Below are 21,021 nucleotides of genomic sequence, written 5' to 3'. Positions count from 1 at the left end.
TTCAAGTCTGATGCAGATGAACACATGGAATAAAAGATGTCATCACTGGGGGAGATGGATGTTGCCTAAAAGCAGAGAACACCAGACAGAGGTATGTGTGCACTTTATTGACTGTGCAAACTCATGTGATTGTGTAGGTCCTAACAAACTGTGGGTAACATGAAGAAAAATGGGAATTCCAGAACATATATTGTGCTCGTGGGCTACTTGGATCAAGAGGTAATTGCCCAAATAGAACAAGGAAATAATGCCTGGCTTAAATCAAGGAAGGTGTCTATCTGGGATATATCCTTACACAAGACTTACTCAATATTTATGATAAGGAAATAATCTAGGGAAGTGGGCTATATGAAGAAGAAGGTGGCATCAGGAAGAGAGGAAGGCTATGTAGATTGACATAACCTTGCTTGTTGAAATGAGGGAAAACTTGAAGTCTGAAAACACATTATGATAAAAACCAAAGACTACAGTCTTCAGAATGGATTGCAAATCAATGTAAAGAAAAGCAAAATCATTGCAACGGGACCTACAGACGACATCATAAAAGACGGAGAAAAGACGGGTGTTGTAAAGGATGTCGTTTTGCTTGGACCTGCGGTCAATTCACGGAAGCAGCCAGAGTCCCAACAGCAGAGGAACTAGGTATATGGGCTGCACAAGACCTCTTTCAAATGTCAATGAGAAAGTATATCACTTTGAGGACAAGGTGCCCCTGATGCAAGCCATGGCATTTTCAATGGCCTCATATTGCATATGAAAGCTGGACAATGATTTAGGAAGTTCAAAGTAGAATCAATGCATTCAAACTATACTGCTGACAATGAATATTGAAAGTACCAGGACTGCAGGAAGAACAAATCTATCTTAGAGAAAGTGGGGCCAAAACGCTCCTTGGAAACAAGGACAGGGGACTTGGACTTTCACACTTTGGACACATTATCAGGAGGCACGAGTTTCTGGAAAAGACATCATGGTTGGAAATGCAGTAGGTCATTGTTAAAAGGATGACCCCCGGTGAGATATATTTATACAGTTATTGCAAAAATGACCTCAAACAGAGTATAAATGGGCAGAGGGCACAGGGCGGGCAGTATTTCCATCTGTGGTACCTAGGAGCACTATGAGTCGAAACTGATTAGAGAACACCTAGCAAGAGTCAGCATTCACTAGAGGGCAGTGGGCTTGCATGTTTGGGTTTCATGTCTGTTCAGTCATGAGGATTGTCTCAGAATTGCTAATTGCCCACTTCATTACTGTTGTTTGCACCTGTGTGTATTCAGTAACTTTTCTTTATAAATGATTGATACAAGAGAAATATACATTTCCACTATTCAAATCCTCATAAATATCTCTAAAACATTACTGTTTCTTTTCTGACCCCATCGCAATTCTGTCAATAACACTACTATCTGCATTTAGTGTTCTTTCTTATACTCCACACGTGTGCTCTTCATTATAATGTCGTGGTCTTACATCCTGGGTCTTCATATCTTGTAGTAGATGAGCTTACATGGTGTTGTACTTCTTCTTGGTAACTTGCCCATTAAAACAGGTTTCCCATTAAGCCTGTTGGTTTTATAATTTGACTCTGATTCAGAAAGGGTGGGAAGCTGTCCAGAAGATCATCAATTAGAATAACCAGCATGGAGACCCTCTGAGGAAATTCTACTCCGTACTCCAGGATTGCTATTAACAGAAATCAAATTCATGGCAATAGGATTGAGATTTCTATTCCTGCAATAAAGGTGCCTGGATGGTACAATAATTAGCACTTGGCTACGACACTAAAGGACGGCAGCTGGACCCACCCAGAAGTGCCATGGAAATAAAGTTAAGTTTCCACAATGATTGTAGCCCAGAAAAGTCACATAATATGGGCAATCACTATAAGTTAGCATCTACCCCATGATAGTTTTCTCTTTCCCGTTCTTTACATGTTATACACACTGTGCTGCTTGTGTTTCCAGTGTTCCAGGGGAGAAAGAAAGAAAAAAATTATTCATATTTGTTTTCTGTAGACTTTGCCAATATTTCAAACCTGGAACTGGATGAAGAAAAGCCAGCATAATTATAATAATCAGCTATTATGGGTTATTTGTATTTATAAGATATCACCATGTTTTCCCATCTGCTTTAATCTTCAAATAACCACAAATAAGTAATTACTATCATTACCTTCATTTGTATTAAGGTAAAAGAGGTAAACAGTAATCATGCAAACTTCCCTCAGTTCAAATACAGATAAGAAGTCAGACTGAAACCAAACCAAATTAATTGTCTCAAGTTGACTCTTACGGAGAGAGAACAGAATAGAACCTGCAACATAGAATTTCCAAGACAGAGTATTTTTTATGAAAGCAGATTTCCACTCCAGATCAGTTGGTGGGATCCGGCCACTGACCTCAGTTAGCAACCAAATATTTAAATCATTGTACCACCATGATTGGGTGCAGCCAACTGTACGCAAAAAGGTAACTCAAGGCTCTTGTAGTAAATGCACTCTTTAAAATTCCGTTACTCTAGCATACGTAGTCTTGTCCTGGTGGTGCAGTGGTTAGATACTGTGCTGCTAAGAGGTCGGGAGTTTGAGAACAGCTGTGGTACTCTGTTCCCATCAAAATGGACAGTCTTGCAAATCTTACAGACTAGTTCTACTCTGTTCTATGTCTGAGCTGAGTTCACAGCAACAGGTTTATGAGATATTTTTGTTTACTCTAGTAGAACCTTTGAATTATGAATAATAATATAGACATGATCCATGGCTGTTCAATGAAATGATCAGAGCTTCCTCATAGCAAAAATAGATGTTGATATGTTCTGTTTCTTTTAAGCTTGCAAATTTCCTCAGTGAATTTTTCCAAAGGATTTTATTTTTCTAAAACTCATTAAATCGTTCTGCTTTGTTAAACAACTGTGAACTTTCTCTTTGGAGGGCCCCTCTGATAGTAATAAATACCTATGCTGATCTGACTTTCCCAGCAGACAGAGTTATGTGATAGCCGGGAACATGCAATTTCTTTCACCAGAAAGCTTGCTTCTGAAAATTCATGTATTCACAGCAAATGAGGAATCTAAACATCTGTGCACGAAAGAAAGCGTGAGAAATAAAATTTTCAATCAATTTATCATTTGTTTCAGGTACTCTCAACTCCTCAACCTACATCTGACAACAATATTCCGGTGACATTTACTCTGTCTTAAACCCACCAATTGTAAAGTTTATACATACGTCAAATTTATATTCTAGGTATCATACTAAGTATTGATAATAATAGCAAAAAAACTCTTGTAAAATTGCTGCTTTTCTCTGAAAGAAATCAAAACATTAGTCTTGGATAAAGTGGGAGAGAAATGTAGACAAAATCCAAAATGATACACAAGGACCAAGTTTGGTGATCTGACAGTGATTTGTGGAGTGACTGAGCGTATGGCCCTTAGGCACTCTTCTGCTAGGGCTGCAATCACCCTGGAAACTCAACGTTCAGTCCAATAAGAGGCAGGTCTCGAAGGTGAACAGTAACACCAGGGAGGCAAAGACTTATTTGAGCCACCAAGCAGACGATATCAAAAGGCATTAGTCCAGGTGTAATGCTCAGAGACAGGAAGGGCTGGGAAAGGAAATCGAAAGAAACGATCGGAGGCAGAGTGTTGTTGTGGAGTGACGATCACATCAATGTCACAAATCAAAATATGTATGAACTGTTGTGTGGAAACTCGGACTCAGATAACAACGAAACACACACACAATACACCCACACAGGAAGCCTTGCTGCTTTTGTGGTCACTAGAAAGACTTTTCCCCTACTTCATAAATGGTGACCTTGATCCCAGACAAAGTGTTAGTTGATGCTAAAACACACTCCAGTTACTTCCTCTTAGTTAAATGCTCCCATTCAAAATCTGCACCTCTAACCCTTTAACACGACTGTTTCAAAGTTCCATTCTGTATACTTTTCCAAATTGTTTTTCTAACAGTGTCCTTTTTTCTCTATGAAATATAAAAGTATAGTTCATTCAACCATAACTTTCTTCTGATGAAGTATGTGTCATTTATTAGTCACTGTTATGAAACAAATTATGACCTCAAAAATGATCCTTTTTGGGTATAGGCATTTTTTATGTTGATGAGGTCACAACAGAGTGAAGTAATCACAAAACCCAGTTACATTCGGGTTATAAAAAGAGTCAAATTAAGGTAGACACATACCCTTGGGGAAGAGAGCAAGGACATTCCAGTGAGATTCCCAACTCCCAGCACAACCTTCAGCAGCCAACAAGAAAGGACAAAGTGTTTCCCAAAGTGGGCAGTACAATCCCCTGGGGCAGCCCTGGAATGACCCAACAGGGCAGCAAAAACAGATACCTATGCTTTATCCTGAACCATGAATGCTAGAACAAAAGCGTTTAATTGGCAGTTGTGTATGTGTGTGTGTGTGTGTGTGTGTTTGTGTGTTTTCCAGGGGAAAAAGGGGGTAAGTCAACTAAATGTGGGAACCCATCAGAGTCATGTCTTAAATTCACAAATCTCACCTCATGAAGTTTGAGAAAACCAATTTCTGTTCCTCAAAGCCATCCACTTGTAACGACTTTGTGTTAGCTGCCCTTTCTGACATTGAGGGAACCCAGATCATGTTCATGATACATGAATGATCCAGGAAACATTTTAACGTAGACCACAAATTTTCTTCAGTAGCCTTAAAACTTTATTCCACTTTCTAATGACTCTTCTTGTCTTAAACTATCCAAAATACCATACCTATCTACCATAAGGTCTCCTTGATATACCAATATTCTACCTATTTCTCATTTAATCTTTCAACAATACTCTTACTCATCAGTGAAAACGGACTTGTCAATCAAGGATTAGAGGAATTCAAACTAAAATGTCAATGATCATAATTCAGATACTCAATGAGTATTCAACATTTTATAAGAACACTGTAATGTCCTAATGAATGAATAATTCACAGAGTTGGATGGTGAGATAGTCTCAATCTAAAGGCTACTTTTTACCTCAGCTGAGAAGAGCACAACCTGACACAGCTCACTCTCCTGACATATCCTATCAAACACGTCCAAGGCATTCTTGACCTCCAACTAGAAACACAGACCCAAAGCAACCTCAGAACGCATTGACATCCTTCCCCTAATGGACACACACAGCCAAATTTTGATTGTATCAAGTCTACTTCTTTTGATATATTCAGAATATTCTAGGTGACTCATGTAAAAAGTGTAAATTTGTCTCTAGAAACATAAAGAAAAGACAGATTCTAATGAGAAAGACCTGGGAAACCTTGAGGGAAAAAGGACAAATAAAAACGAGATTTTCTGGATTTGGAATTTATACTGCCCAACTTTACTTCATGATTTAAAATCACCCAAAGGGCAAAGCACAACAAACACTTCCTCAGTCCCTGAGCTGCACAAATAATTAAATTTACCCTTAACCCCTGTGATAGTTAAGGTTTTAGGTCACCTTGGCTAGGCCAGGATTCTTAGTGGTTGGGCAGTTAAAATCTAGTAATCCCCCATTTGAGTTATGGTCCTGGCAACAAACATTTTTGGACTGCCTAATGAACAAACCGATCTGTCTTAGGAGAAGTACTCCAGAATGCCTCTCGGAAGCAGGATGGCAAGCCTTTGTCTCATATGCTTTGGGCATGTTAACCGGAGAGACCAGTCCCTGGAAAAGGACACCGTGCTTGTTAAAGTAGAGGGAAAGCCAAAAAAAAAAAAAAAAAAAGGAGGAAGATCTTTGACCAAATGCATTGGCAGTGGCTGCAACAATCGGCGCAGACATAATAACAATCGTGAGACCGGCGCAGGGCCTGGCGGTGTGTTGCTCGGTTGTAGATGTGGCAGCACTTAACAACCACAACAATCCCCCACGAGGAGATCTAATGTCACATAGTAAACTCCATGATGAACAATTCTTTCAGTATCAAATTTTCCTTTGAGTGTGGCCTGCTTGTACTATGTGTGGACATGGCGGAAACGCATGCTTGCTTTCTATTTAGTTTGAATTCTGCATCAGGTTGGTCATGTGATCTCTGGTTGTTGGGACATGAGCCGACATTCTGCTGATCCCAGAAGTCTTTAGTAGCTTATCATATTGGTTTCCTGAAGATCTTGGATTCATTGACCTCTGCAGCCAGAGACCTGCCATGTGACCTGCTAGTACTGTGTTCATCAGTCTCTGCAGTTACCTATGTCTTCCAGCATGACATTTTACCCAAGAACTTAGAAGTTGCTCCCCTCCACAGCTATCATGAGCCACTTCCTTGATGTAAACCTCCATACACATATTAGCTTCATTGGTTTTGCTTCTCTAGAGAACTTATCCTAAGAAAACTACTAGCTTAAACTTCAGAAGTTCAAATCTGTCCACTAAAGAAAGTTCTGTAAATCAACTCCCACGAAGACTACACTGAGAAAACTTTGGAAAAGTTCTACTCTGTAACATGTAAGGTTGCTGTGAGTTAGAATGAAATTGGAGTTAATAGAGATTAGTTTATCAATTTAATATGCCTCACATTAATTTATTTCACTTCACATTAATTTATTTCACCTCATCTTAAATTTGGGGTACTTCTTGATTTAGTAGTGCCAGTGATGAAAACAGAATAGATATCAAAATAGTGATAACACAAGAATAGCCAAAGATGATGGTAAAGTGTCAGAGATATGAAATATATTACCATGCTCAATTTGATAGAATTTGACTTGAGCACACTTTGGTAAATAAATCTAAAGATCAAGCGAAAATAGCAGATAACCTAAAACCATACAATAGATCACATTCTTCAAGCTATATTTACTGAAGAGATATTTATGTATAAAATAGAAAATCAAGACTAAGGATAGTTTCTTTCTGTGTATTTTTTTAATTGTAAAGATTAAATAACACTTAAATCCAAAAGCCTTATTATAGAAAACAAAGTTTAACCACCGCAAGACAGTTGATTTTGACTCTCTATAACAACCCTACACAGAGTTGAAAAGGCTGTAAATCTTTACAGAAGCAGATAACCTACCGAGAGGCTGGTGGATGGGAACCATCAACCATGTAGTTAGTCACCCGATGCTTACCCAGCAGCACCTCAAGGCCTCCTTATAGAAAATCATCATGAAAATGAAGCCAATTCTGACTCATCATATCCCTATATATTAATATACTGCTTTAAAAAGTTGGTCTGTGACAGACGCAGACTCTGAAGCTTCCCTTCTCCTTGTTGGTGCAAGCACCACCAGCAGCTCTCTTCGCCTCATTTGCATATTTCCCTAACCCAAATCCTACAAATATCCCACTGCCCCACCTACAGGAGCCACTTCCCCCATCTACTTGCTTAAATTGTGGAACCACTGGTAGCTCAAGATGCTCCTGTCCCTTTCTCTGCTCTCGCTTCCCTTCCCAAGGGTTCTTTCCCTGCCTCAATCACACCTTTCTCAACTTCACATTCTTGGCTGAATTCCATCTCCATTCTACAGCTCCGTTCTCACCTCTCAGGTGTTTCTGCACAAATAATTAGATTGAGAACATCTAAAGGTCAGCCCTAGCTTGTCTTCAAATAAATAGCCATCTAAATGAGGCAACAACTAAGACCAAATGGGAGAAGCGCTCCAGCCTGTGTATTCAAAGGATTTTAAATAATAACATCCAAATCTGAACGAGGGAGTGATACCAGCGCTTTAATTGTGAGCACCTGGTTTGCCACAGGCTGTGGGTGACAATGGAAACCCAAATCCATTTGAAGGGTTGGCACGTGGCTTAAGCCTCCAGTGAATCCTTCTGGCCATAGTCTAGGGCAGGGGTCCTCAAACTGCTTAAACAGGGGGCCAGTTCACTATCCCTCAGACCCGATGGAGGGTCGCATTAGAGTTAAAAAAAAAAACTATGAACAAATTCCTATGTACACTGCACACATTTTGAATTAAAAAAAAAAACGGGGCAAAAACACCTGGCAGGATGGATAAATATCCTCAGCGGGCCCCATGTGGCCAATGGGCCATAGTTTGAGGATGCCTGGTTTAGGGATATCAATAGCCTTGCTATCAGGTAAAGTCGATTATGGCACTTGTAGTTAGGTTAACATGTACTATCATTTGATCTCCCTTTTGGCCCATTTTAGAGTTCTCTCTTTTTTTTTGATATTTTCTGCTCTCTTGGATTAAAGTTTTTCTGTTTTGTATAGTACTTATTATTGATTTGTTTGTTTGCTTTCTGTTTCTGTTGTGTATGATTTTCTGTATATGAAATTGAGGATAGGTAGATCTATAGAGAGTGAATGGGTTGATAATTGCTTAGTGGCACCACAAGGGGGGATGGGGAGAATTGGAGAGCAACAATGAGTATGAAATGAAAATATTCTGAAATTGACTGCGATGGTGATTGCATAAACCTTAATAGGTATGATATGTGAGGTTTATGCCAATAAAACTCTTTTGTTTAAAGGATAAGTCCTTGGATAAATCTTGGTAATCTTTAAACATTAAACTGCAAACATCCCAAGAAGAAGTCTTCTTAAAAACAAACAGTAGTTAGGTTTATATAGTAAAACAAATGACTGTGTTGTGCATGATGTTCTTTTAAGATTATATTTAGGATAAAAACAAAGGTAATTTGAAAAATTATTGAGGAACCTTAGTGAATAGAGAGTTTGCATTAGGAGGAAAGTCCAACTCAGATAAGGAGACTGAGAATGACGGCAAAACTTGAAGAATGTAATCCGTCTCTAAAGTGTACATGTAAAATGCATTAAATTTCCATGTTTTACTCTGCATGTCCTCAACAATAATAATAATGTAAACAAATACAATTACATGAGAGAAAAAAAGATCAACCTTGACTTGGATGAAACTAATCATCTGTCAGGTAGAGTCAGTAATGTTTGTCTTCACATAATGTTTTAATCTATAGATAAGACCATCTCCTTCTCACAGCTTTAATATATGTTCATGAATTTATCCAAAGTTAAGGAAACCTCATGAGGTAGTGGGTTAAATGTTGGGATACTAACCACAAAGTCGGCAGTTTAAACCCACTAGCTGATCCTGGTGGGAAAACATAAGGAGGCTGTCTGAACCTATAAAGATTCACAGTTTTGGAAATCCAAAGAAGCAATTCAGATGACCTTATGCTTTGGGATGGGTAATTTATCTACTAGAATATGCAGGAGAGCAGAGATGCAGATAGGTTCAAAAATTCATGTATAAAAATAATTCATTTCATATCTGATTATTTAATTATTGAAATAAACATCAAGGTCATCATTTAAGAGAGAAGAGAAAAAAGGGGAATATTAAATGCTTAAAGAGAGAAATAATGGTTTCATGGAGCAGGCATGAAAAATGGAAGAAGAATAAAAGTGAATTTAGTAGAAAAAATGCTCAACAAAAAGCATTTAAACAAGAGAAATGTATTTAACTAGGACTTGGGTTTTTCTAGGTAAGTATAACTTGGCCAGGAGCCCTCGCTAATGGTTATGAGTTGGGCTGCTAACTGCAAGTCCACTCTTCACAACCATCAGCCCATTCCAAGGTTAAAAAAAATAAAAAGCTTTCTCCTTGTGTTAGTCTGGGTAGACTAGAGAAACAAATCCATGGACACACATATGAGTATGAGAAAGAGATTTATATACAAGAGCAATTGGACATTGAGAAAACACAACAGCCCAGTCAAGATCAAGTCCTAAATCCGATATTAGCGCATATGTCCGATACCAATCGATAAAGTCCTCTTCAGACTCACAAAACACATTCAATGATGCCAAATGTAGATGATCACAGGACAGTGAGTAGAAAGTCTTTGGATCCAGAGACATTGGAAACATCTCAGCACTGGCAGGGGTCTCTGCATGGCTTCTTCAGCACCCAGGGCTGTATCAGGGTGGGTCCATGTGTCTTGCCAGCTGCTATGTCTCCCAGGGTGTGAATAGTGAATCTCCCACCTCCAGTTAGGCAATACAGAATTTCCAGAATCCTTATGGGAAGGCTTTGCCCACACAGAAGCCTCATTGGCTATGACGTGATTGACAGGCTAGACTCCACCCCTACAAGTTTAATCCTTAAATCAACAATTATTGAACTATCACACTCCTCCTCCCATAAAGAGCTTAGTCTCGGAAACTCATGGAGGCAGGTCTACCTTGTGTACAGGACCACTGTAAGTTGACATCAACTCCATGGCAGTGACTTTGCTTGTTTGTTTATAACTAGCCAAAGGGGTTATTGGTCTAGGCAAAGGATCAATGATCATGATTGATTGTGAACATGCACTGGGATTTCCAATGTTTTAAAATTTATTTGACATAAATTGTTCTAACTTGGATAATTGAAAAAATAAGAGAGTGGGATCTTTGGATCACAATCAAAACAATAGGTGGCTATATAATGGTAAAAACAAAACAAAGCCAAAAAAAATGTAGTTGAAAACGAGGTGGTCATGAGATTAAGAGTCCAGATTGCATGAACCTAGACTGCCATGAACAAATATGGGAGTTGTTGTGGTAGTTATATAATCTGTTGTCAATTTGACAGTCTTAAGAGTGAAGGGATGGAGTTTAACTTGTCAATCAGGTTGCAGGTTGATGACCTCATTTGGAGGCACTAAGGAGACAGCTTGCTGGAAGCAAGACACATGCTTACTCCCTGTGAGACATTTCCATTGACAAGACACATGGAGCTACAATAGAATTCTGGAAATGAAGGAGCCATGTGGAGACCCCTGTCAGCACTGGGATGCTAGCATCACCACTGGATCCACAAGACCTTCCCCCCACTGGCTTGTGATCCTCCTGCAGTCAGCGTCATTGCATGTGTTTCTTGAGTCTGAAAGGGCAATTATAGATAAAGGCCTTTATAGAGACCTTTATTGGTCTCAGACATATGGGCTAATGCTGATTTTATGGACTTTATCTGATCTGGGATGTTTTCTCAATATTCAATTGCTCTTGTATATAAACCTCTTTCTTATACACATATGAATGTCTCTATGAATCTGTTTCTTTAGTCTACCCAGCCTAACACAGTTTCCCATAAGGGTATATAAAAAAATAAAGGGTAATGGAAAGGAAATCATTGCTTAGTTTTATATAGACCAATATCTTCATTCCACTGCTCATGAAACATTGGTAAAACTTGAAACTATTTTAAAAGTTTAAGCTAAAGAAAGGTATTTTAAATATTTTACCTCAGAATTTTTAAAATGACTTAAATTATTAATGTTCATTTCAAATATCCAAGAGAGAAGTAAAGTATATAAAGGCCAAATATTCTTGATTACTTTTCCAGTGATTATCACATAAGAATAATATTATCACTAACATGCATATTATATACTAAGGAACATTAAGAACAATAGGTCACACATCCCTGGCAATGATGATAAAGTTATGAATATTCTCAATTCTCAATGGAAGTGCACATGCAATAACTAAATGTTCACCACACAACCTTGTAGATCATTTCAAATAGTTCATATAACCATTCAGGCTTACTTAAGGAGCCTGGGTTATAAACTTTGCCTCACCCCCCTCCCTTGCACTGATGTGTGTGGTCCACAGACAACCTTCAACATCACTTGAGTGCTTATTATGTATGTAGAAACTCAGATTTACTGAATCAGAGTTTTAATAATAATTTAAGGTGATTTGTTTCACATTAACATTTGAGAAGCTTTACTTTAGAGTAGTGGTTCTCAACCTGTGGGTCGTGACCCCTTTGGGGGTTGAATGGCTGTTTCACTGGGTTGCCAGATTCATAACAGCAAAATTAGTTATGAAGTAGCAACGAAAATAACTTATGGCTCGGGGTCACCACAGCATGAGGTACTGTATGAAAGTGTCGAGGCATTAGGAAGGTTGAGAACCACTGCTTCAGAGGAATGGAGTATAGTTAATTTTTAAAATCAATCAAAATTATATTGGTAGAAAATTATGATATTGTCAATCACTTCTGCATTTCCTCCAAAGTTTTACAAATTCTCAAAATACACTTAGATCTAGCTGAAGACTAGCTGTTTTAATATTTTGTCACTTTTAGAAAACAACAGCATAGTGATATCAATCATTAATTATCTGGCTGGTGATAGCAAGCCATGAGGTTTGAAAAGACATCCTCTTGTATCTTAATACCACTAATGCCTGATTTACAAAGGCATAGAAATGTAATCTCAGGAGTCTTCATATTTCCTTAAAAGATTAACATCTATGTAAATCCATTATCGAGAAGGTTAGAAATAAATGTCAGTCCCTGAATGTCCCAGAACAGACACTGCTGAGTTGTAATAAGAGCACATAAGGTCTTTCATTTGAGATTTATGCTGGACTGCACTTTTCCAGGTCCAGATCTGCACATCAAGAATGGGTGCTGCTCTATCTGCCAACATGGAATTTTAAAATGCAAACGGGAAACTATAGGAAAAAGGGAAATGTAAAGATATTCCTCCTGCGTTAACTCTCACAGCTAAATCTCACTGTTTGACATGTCCACCTATTACTTCTTTCTTTCAAACTATATGGTATTTGAGAAGAGCTGGTAATTCATATTTCCCTACATTTATCTGTTTTTTTGTCCACTGATGTAACAGGAGGATTAACAAAAGTATTTAAATGAATGAGTACAATCAAAACAACTGGTGTCCTGGTCAGGCAATTTATTTCAAAGTACGGATTTTAAAAATCATAAGTACTTCACGATAAATGAGACATGGATACAAGAAAAAAAGAGTCAGACATATAAAGTTGAAATGAACCTTGCTGGTACCAATTCTCTGTTCAAATAACTGGGGCATGGAGTGTTTTGGTTTTTTCCCCAAAAAATGAGATTTCTAGAGATTTCCAAGTCTGAGGCCATGACTTCATGCAGTCTACATACAACCAGCCAACCCTGACCCTTTCCACCAATCTTTACAGGTGGCCATGGCTCAAACACATTATTTAATAGTCCCCAAAATTCTTATGCGAGTAATTTATTCTCTTTTGATATAGTCAATAACTTTTTAAGCAGTTTTTTTTTAATTTGGGCCACAAGTTGCTGAAAATCAAATTGACAGTGATGATTGAAGACTGTGACAGGAGAGTACTGTAGCCACATTAGTCCACCTGTGGGTCCTTACTCATGTGAGCCTGTGTGCCTGACAGAACTCTGCTCCATGGGGCTCTTTCATGGCTGTTTTTGCTATTGTTTTGCAGTTCTCCAGGCCTTTCTTCCATGTTGCTTCTACTGGGCTTGAATTTACCAAATTTTGATGAATAGTCAAATCTGTTAATCATGTATATGATCCTAGGACTCCCATTTCGGCTTTCACTAGAGCTAAATAAAATAGGCCTACTTTTTTAAGACAGCCTCACTGAATTTCTGTTTCATCATTTTTGCGATGTTATTTCCAACACCACGCTGGCTTCTTTCTCTCACTAGCAATCACAGCCTAATCAGTTCCTAGCAAAAGAAAACTAACCATCCCTCACTTTTGTTGGCTTATTCGGTATATATCATGAATGTTCTTGTGTTTGATATTGTTTATTAAAAAACAAATACGTATTACTCTATTATCAATAGGTCCTTGTACATATCTACCCTCTGATGTGCAACTATGAGGTGAATTGGTTACAAAGAAAGACTATGTCTTTTTCTCTTTACTGAACTTATTTCTCTGCTTTTTAAAAGTCACATAATCTAGCCACATACTGCGGCTGCAGTCTCAGAAAGATGAATTACTTTTAAAATCTGTCAAGAAGTGGTTTAGAAAACATCAATCCCTCCATAATCTCATGGATTCCACTCATAATCCCACCAGTAAACCCTGTTCCTGTCTAGTGAGTTCTGAAACACAGCAACCATGTAAGTCAGAATCGAACTGTCCGACAGGGTGTCTAGGGCTTTGATTTTTACAGAAGCCTGCTGTCACGTCTTTCTTCTGTGAAGCAGCTGGTTGGTTCAAAATGCCAACCTTTGGGTGAGCAGCTGAACACTTAACTGCTGAGCCACCAGGCTTGCTTTAAACCACTAATAGATTTTTTAAGAGCACACACAAAAAAACGTGTCTCTGTGTACACTCCAACTTAGGGTGGCCTCCTGGGTGACAAAATAGAACAGATCTATAGACTAGTTTGGCTATACTTTTATTATTATCATTATTAAATACTTTTATTGGGAGCTCTTACATCTCTTATCACAACCCACACATTCATCCACTGGGTCAAGCACATTTGCACGTATGCTGCCATCATCATTTTCAAAGCATTTTCTATGTGAGCCCTTGGCAATGGCTCCTCATTTCCCCCCTCCCTCCTGCACCTGCCCTCCCTCCTGAACCCTTGATAAGTTATAGATTATTATTTTCATATCTTACATCATCCTCTGTCATTGAGAGGATGATGAACACTTTTTGTTGTTCATCCTCTTGGGAGGGTGTTAGATATTGATCCCTGTGATTGATTTCTCCTTTCTCTCCCCAACTTCCCCTAATCCTCCTGGTATCTCTATTCTCATTGTTGGCCCCAGGGTGGTTAACTATCCTAGATTCCCTGTGTTGCAGGCTCTTATCTGTAGCAGTGAGCATATGCTGGTTTAATCTGATTTGTAAGGTAGAATTGAGGTCATGATAGTGAGGGGAAGTAAGCATTAAAAAAACAGAGGAAAGTTGTGTATTTCATTGGTGCTATATTACACCCTGACTGGCTCATCTCTTCTTTGTGACCATTCTGTGAGGGGATATACAATTGTCTACAGATGGGCTATGGATCTCTACTCACCCCCTGCCCCCTTCCCCACCTACCCCATTCATCTTAAATATGATTTTGTTTTGAGTCTTAGATGCCTGATTCCATTGACACCTCATGATCACACAGGCTGGTGTAATTCTTCCATGTGAGCTTTGTTGTTTCTCAGTTAAATGGCCACTTGTTACCTTCAAGCCTTTAAGAAGTCAGATGCTATATCTTTTGATAGCACCATCAATTTTCTTCACCACATTTGCTTATGCACTCATTTTGTCTCCAGATATCATGTCAGGAAGGCGAGCATCACAGAATGTCAGGTTATTAGAACAAAGTGTTCTTGTGTTGAGGGAGTATTTGAATTGAGGCCCAATGTTCATCTGCAACCTTAATTCTTAACATATAGATATGCATATATAGATCTATTCCCTTCTTGTTGTATATAAATATATTTACATATATACAGGCCCCTATAAATGCCTTTTGTCTCCTGTTTCTTTTCTCTATTTCTTTTCATTTTCCTCTTGTCCCACCATCACGTTCGGCCTTCATTTGTGTCTAGCAATTCCTTGCTGCTACACTGCCCTTGATCAAGCCCCATTAGGCATTCTACGACCTTCTCTCTATTTAGTTCACTTATTGTTCCCTTGTCCCTGGGCTGGTTCCCCACCGCCCCCGCCACCCCCTGCCTTCCTTTCTCCTAGCTCCCCCTCTCCAGCATCCCCCCCGAACCATCTGTTCCATTCTTTTCAGTTCCCAATTGTTTATCCAGCCTGTCTTAGCTACATACATATGCAGAGACATTAATAAGTGCAAAAACCAGGCAAAGCCAAACAAAAAACAAAGGAAGTCAAAACCAAAAAACAATAACAACAACTGAAAAAAACATAGATCACTTAAAAACAAAGCCACTGACAAAAATGGGAAAACTTATGAGTTCAGTCTGTTTGTTGGCCTCTATGAGTGCCTCCCAGTCCGGTCTGCAGGGGTGCCACACTATGTCTCCAAAGTCTATTTTTGGTATTCCCCGGGGATCTCTTCACTTTTCTCCCATGCAGTTCTGCTGAGTTTAGCTCTAATTTGTAGTGAAGCTGTTCGCCAGTTATCCTTTTCCATGGAGTGAGTTTGTACTGACAACCTTTAGGTTATCAATTAATCTCAAATGACTTGCACTTCATATTGCCAAGGCTAATCAATATTAGCAGGCAATGTTTCCTTCTGTCGTGCACAGCTTTGCTGTTGGTGAGCAGTGACTGGAGGGGACCTAATAACAGCAGCAACATCAAAGATCATAAACTATTCTACTATTCATTCCTTTCTCTCCTCTGTCCGTCATTCTGCTTGAAAAAACATTCTAGTGTGCGACTGATTTTTCATTTATTCTTATTATTCACTTATTCCATTGTGTTGTAAGTAGCATGAGAGATGTGGTAGATACACAATTCCGCGTCAACTTGATACATAGGTCTTAGGGTGGAGTCTAGCCTGTCAATCAGGTCACAGCCTGATGATGCATCCTTGTGGGCATGGCCTTCACATGAGGATTCTGGGAACTTCCTCTCTTTCTCCCTGGAGGTGGGCCACACTCTCTCTCTGCTTCACCTTGCTGTTGACAAGTCACATGGAGCCATGCTGATAGCATCGAGACCTTGAGATACTTCCATGGCCACTAGATCCACAAGACTTTCCTCCTACCTTCCTGTGAATCTTCCTGCATTCAGCATCATTGCATGTGCTGCATGAGTCTAAAGAGAAATTTATGGACTAGTATTGGACATATGGGCTAATATGGAATTTATTAATTTAATCTGGGCTGGGATGTTTTCTCAATATATAATTGTTATTTGATATAAAGCTCTCTCTTATACATGTACAAGTATCCCTGGATTGGTTTCTCCAGTCAACGTGGACTAACACAGGAGGTCATGTATGACTTCTTTGGGCATCCCTATTGCCACACTAAGCAGGAGTCAGACACGCCTTCACTCTCCATCCTTCTTTATTCTTTTCATGCACCAACCATTTCTCCCAAGGCACTCAGTTTCATGAGCTCACAGAACTCACAGACAATACTTGGGATGAAAAGGTTTATTAGGGGAGTTAACAGATTACCACAAAGCTGCATCGGTAAGGCCACCCATTGCTTTCTGTCACTGTGCCATAGTCTCGGGCCAGAGGAGGAGAAAGTGCCCCATCATTTTGCTGGGATCCCGGATGTGCTTTTCTCATGGTCCTGGGATTTCACCCTTCAACAGAGATAGCTCTTATAAACAGAGGAATGAGTCTGAGAAATGGCTGTAGTCCTTCCGAAGTCCATACATCCAAGGGAGCAAAGGGTTTGACTTGGCCCACAACCTCCATCAGTCAGAGATTTAATCCTACCTAGTGTCCCCACAGACAGAGCAAAAAAGTCTCTGCAAAACAGGATTATAGGCAGAGTCTAGAATTATACCTCACATAAAGAATTATGACCAGAAAGGTCTCTCCACTGCTTTAAATTTATTGGTGCATTGGCTTTTAAGCTTATATTTTATTGAGGCTTATTCTCTGAGATACTCCAAATTTCTATCTCTTCTTCCCAGACTTGGGAGATTTACCAGTTGTACCAACAGTCCTTTGTTCTATAGGGAACTTTGTCCCCATTTCCTTTCATGATTGATAAAACTCAGAGTCCTTGAGGTCAAAGAGTACAATTGCCAGGGGTCTTTGCCTGCCACTGACATAGGGGGCCAGCCCTACTGCCCACTCCCCACACACATTATTAGTAAGCCTTCATCAATATGCATTTATTTTTAATTTAGGATCCACGAAGATCTTTGCCTTTGTCATTTTTTTAACTCTCTCATGACATGACGATGACATTAGTGCAAGGAAGCGCTGCTTTCCCGGTTAGATCTGAATGCCTTCCAGTCCTAGGGACTGACCTTCTTGGCCTAAACTGAACAGGACAATGCTCCCTTCTACCAGACGACGCTCTGTTACCGCTCATGTGGATTTCACTGGCCAACTGAAAGAAAACATGCTTGTGATTTGGAGGCTGGGGTGTCGATCACGCTGTTGGCTGCTAGTCCAGTTGTGCGGATTTGCGTTTTCTTTCTTGACATGGGGCTGGAGTCCATCCTGATCGCCGCAGTCCTTGGGCTTCACCAACAAGTGCTTCAGCTTCTCTTCACGTTTGGCATGCACGATCGTGTCATCTGTATATGAATCATTCTCCCTCCACTCCTGATGTTGCTTTATAAAGGCAGTTTCTTGGATTATCTACTCATCATACAGATTAACTCGGTATAGTGAAAGGATACAGCCTGAAGCACACGTTTCTTTATTTTAAAGGACTCAATAGTCCCTTGTCCTGCTCAGATGATTGCCTCTTGGTTCATACACAGATTCTCTATCACTACAACAAAGTGTTCTTGATTCCACATTCTTCTCGTTGTTTCCCATAGCTTATTATGATCCATATAATAGAGTTCCTTTGCATTAACACAAAGAAACAACTTACTGCCATAGAGTCAACTCAAGCTCAAAACAACCCAATAGGACAGGATAAATCTGTCCCTGTGGTTTCCAAGCCTTTAACTCTTTAAGGAGCAGAAAGCCTCCTATTTTTTCCTGAAAAATAGCTGGTAATACCTTTTCATAGTCAATAAGAAGCAGAAAAATATATTGTATTCTCTGCTTTCAGCCAAGACCCATCTGGCCTCAGTAATGATACTCCAAATTGCAAACACTCTTCTGAATTAAGCTTGAGATTCTGGCAACTCCACTTCTGTGCAGGGTTACGATCCCTGCTGATTTATAGTTAGAAAAGTGTTACTTTAATGATCCTGTTAGGAAATTTCCACATTCTGTTGGGTCACCTTTCTTTGGGATGAGTCTAAATGTGGATCTCTTCTCGTTGGTGGTCTCCTTGAATAAGGATAACAGAAAAATAACCGAGGCACTTGATAGAGGGTTCTAGCAAAGAATATTGAAAGTGCCCTCGAATGCCAAAAGGACAAACACTTTTGTCTTGGATGAGTCACAGGCAATGTGTGCCCTGGGGGAAATGTGAGCCTTCTCTCGCATCCTTTGGGTATGTTATGAAGAGAGACAAGTCCTTGGAAAATGGCATCCTGCATGCTATACCAGAAGGGCAGGGGAAAAGAGGGAGTTCTTCAAACACATGGATCGACAGAGCCTGCGAAAATGAGCTCAATCATTATAATTGTTAAGATGCTATGGGGCCGGGCAGTGTTTATCTGTGCTACAGAGTCACTATGTGTCAGAACTGACTGGATAGTACCTAACGGAAACAGCAGGCCTTTTTTCCCTAAGCTCCCTTAGTCTATGCAGGGACAATGAGTTATTTACTGGGGCTTCTTAAGTCAAAGTCTCTAATCCCCACCAAACGGTATTTCCTGAATGAGTCTGGAAAGAAGGTGGGGACAAAATGCTGATACAATTCACCTGTGAGTAATTATGAACAGGAGCCTCTGGAATGCCATCCTGTTGTACATAAAATGAGGTCTCTGAGCAGCAGGAGGGGGGATGTCATTACCAGTAAGAGCCAGAGTCCCTTTGACCTGCGATCCCTGCTCAGTGAACCTCCTGGATCCAGAAGACAGTTGTAACATCAGAGGAGCAGCAACTGAACCAGGAGCCAGGGCATGAAATCAATGGTTGGACTTTCCAACCCATGGAACAAGTAGCATAAGGAGCTTTTGTGCAGGAGGCTGGCTGCTGGAGTGGGGTGCCTTGGGCACTTAATTGGGGAAGCTGGGCCTGCTGACCAGGGGAATTGGAGCTGAATGCTTTCACGCTGAGGCTTCCTGGAATATGCTGCCTCTGTGCACTTGAACCTAGCAAACCTCTGGAATTGGAGCTGAATGCCTCTGGGTTGGTGGGCTTTACAGTGGAGTGATATGCCCTTTGAGGCATTTATTAGCAGACCTGAAATAACTTTGTGACAAGTTCTGATAAGCAACTCAACCCTGAACATTTCTCACTAGCATTAAACTTGCTAACTTCCTTCATAAATGCTCTTATTACCAAGTGTGTCTGTGAGTTCTTTGTAGCCATTGCAATGGATATTAGAATCCCAAAGTAAACTAGAGAACAATAATTAAGACAACACAGTCTGGAAGCTCTACTAAAAGCAGTCTACCATAAATGGCCCCACTGAGATGCATATTTATTGCATAGCTTTTAACTTTATAGCAACATCTAAGCCACTTGATACAACAAACGTATAGCTCAGATGTTGTACTGCCTATAGTTGCCTTGGTACTGGTAATCCCCGGCCCCATTGCCACCAGGCTGATTCTCATTGATAATGACTGTAACGTGCCATGTAGGACTGCGCCCTAGGATTTTCAAGAGCGTAGTCTTTACGTTAGCGGCCAGCCTGATCTTTCTCTTACAAAGGGGCTGGCTGGGTTTGAGTTGCTACCCATGTTGCCAGCGCCCATGGCTAATCTCACAAAGTAGCACCAGGGTCACTAAATGCTACTCATCTTCTTCAGGGAAATTATCGATCTCCCTTAGGGCAACAACTGTCTAACAATCATTGTTTTTATTATTTTACATTAAAAATTGCCATGTCTGAAGACCGCAAACTCACTCTAACACTTGCAACTCAAGAAGAATTTGTTTATTAGATTAATAAATGGTATTAATATGTTTAATATATTCATCTAAGTAGGGCAAACAGATAAACATTTCCAATGTATTATGAGAAAGTGAACTAAATGGTACATTTAATTAACCATTATACACAAAGTTAAAGTAACAATTAGGGTTCTATGAAATGGATAAATATCTTCACTGTAACATGCAATGTTGTATATTAAATTCCGAGTGCTCTGAATTCTATTTGGCCACCTAACCCTGTTTCAATTAATTTAAATATAAACCTGGCCATATTTTGGATTTTAAACAAGTAAATAAATTAAAGTGTTCATTAAAACTTAACCTTAAATAATTTTAGCTGATTAAACCCTATGTGCTATAAATCTTAAAATAAACTAATCTATAGGGATGTTAAATGTTAAAAAATGAAACTTCTAAGCTTTCCAAAGCAATCTCATTCTAGGAAAATCCTTTAAATCCTCTTTGCTGATTGAATTTCTTCTTTAATATAACCTTAGATAAATAGTGAATGATACTAATAGTTGTATTTTATTTAAATGTAAATTGTTATTTTTTAAGTAAGTGGGTTTTTCTCCCCTTGAGATAAAAATATAATTCCCTTGAAGATCACATCTCTCAAATTAATAAATAACATAAAACCAATTCCAGAAATTCCATGATCACTCTCAAC

General features: G+C 39.4%; 1 protein-coding gene across 1 annotated transcript in view; it reads right to left on the bottom strand.

Moving 5' to 3' along the window:
* Nucleotides 1–21,021, bottom strand: part of CTNNA3 (catenin alpha 3) — a 1,794,797-nt gene that overhangs the window by 505,888 nt on the left and 1,267,888 nt on the right. The gene's annotated exons all lie outside the window — the stretch shown is intronic.

This window comes from Tenrec ecaudatus, chromosome 16 (genome assembly GCF_050624435.1).
Source record: "Tenrec ecaudatus isolate mTenEca1 chromosome 16, mTenEca1.hap1, whole genome shotgun sequence".
Classification (NCBI taxonomy): domain Eukaryota; kingdom Metazoa; phylum Chordata; class Mammalia; order Afrosoricida; family Tenrecidae; genus Tenrec; species Tenrec ecaudatus.
The sequence above is the reverse complement of the archived record's forward strand: the minus strand, read 5'-3'. Positions and strand labels throughout refer to the sequence as shown.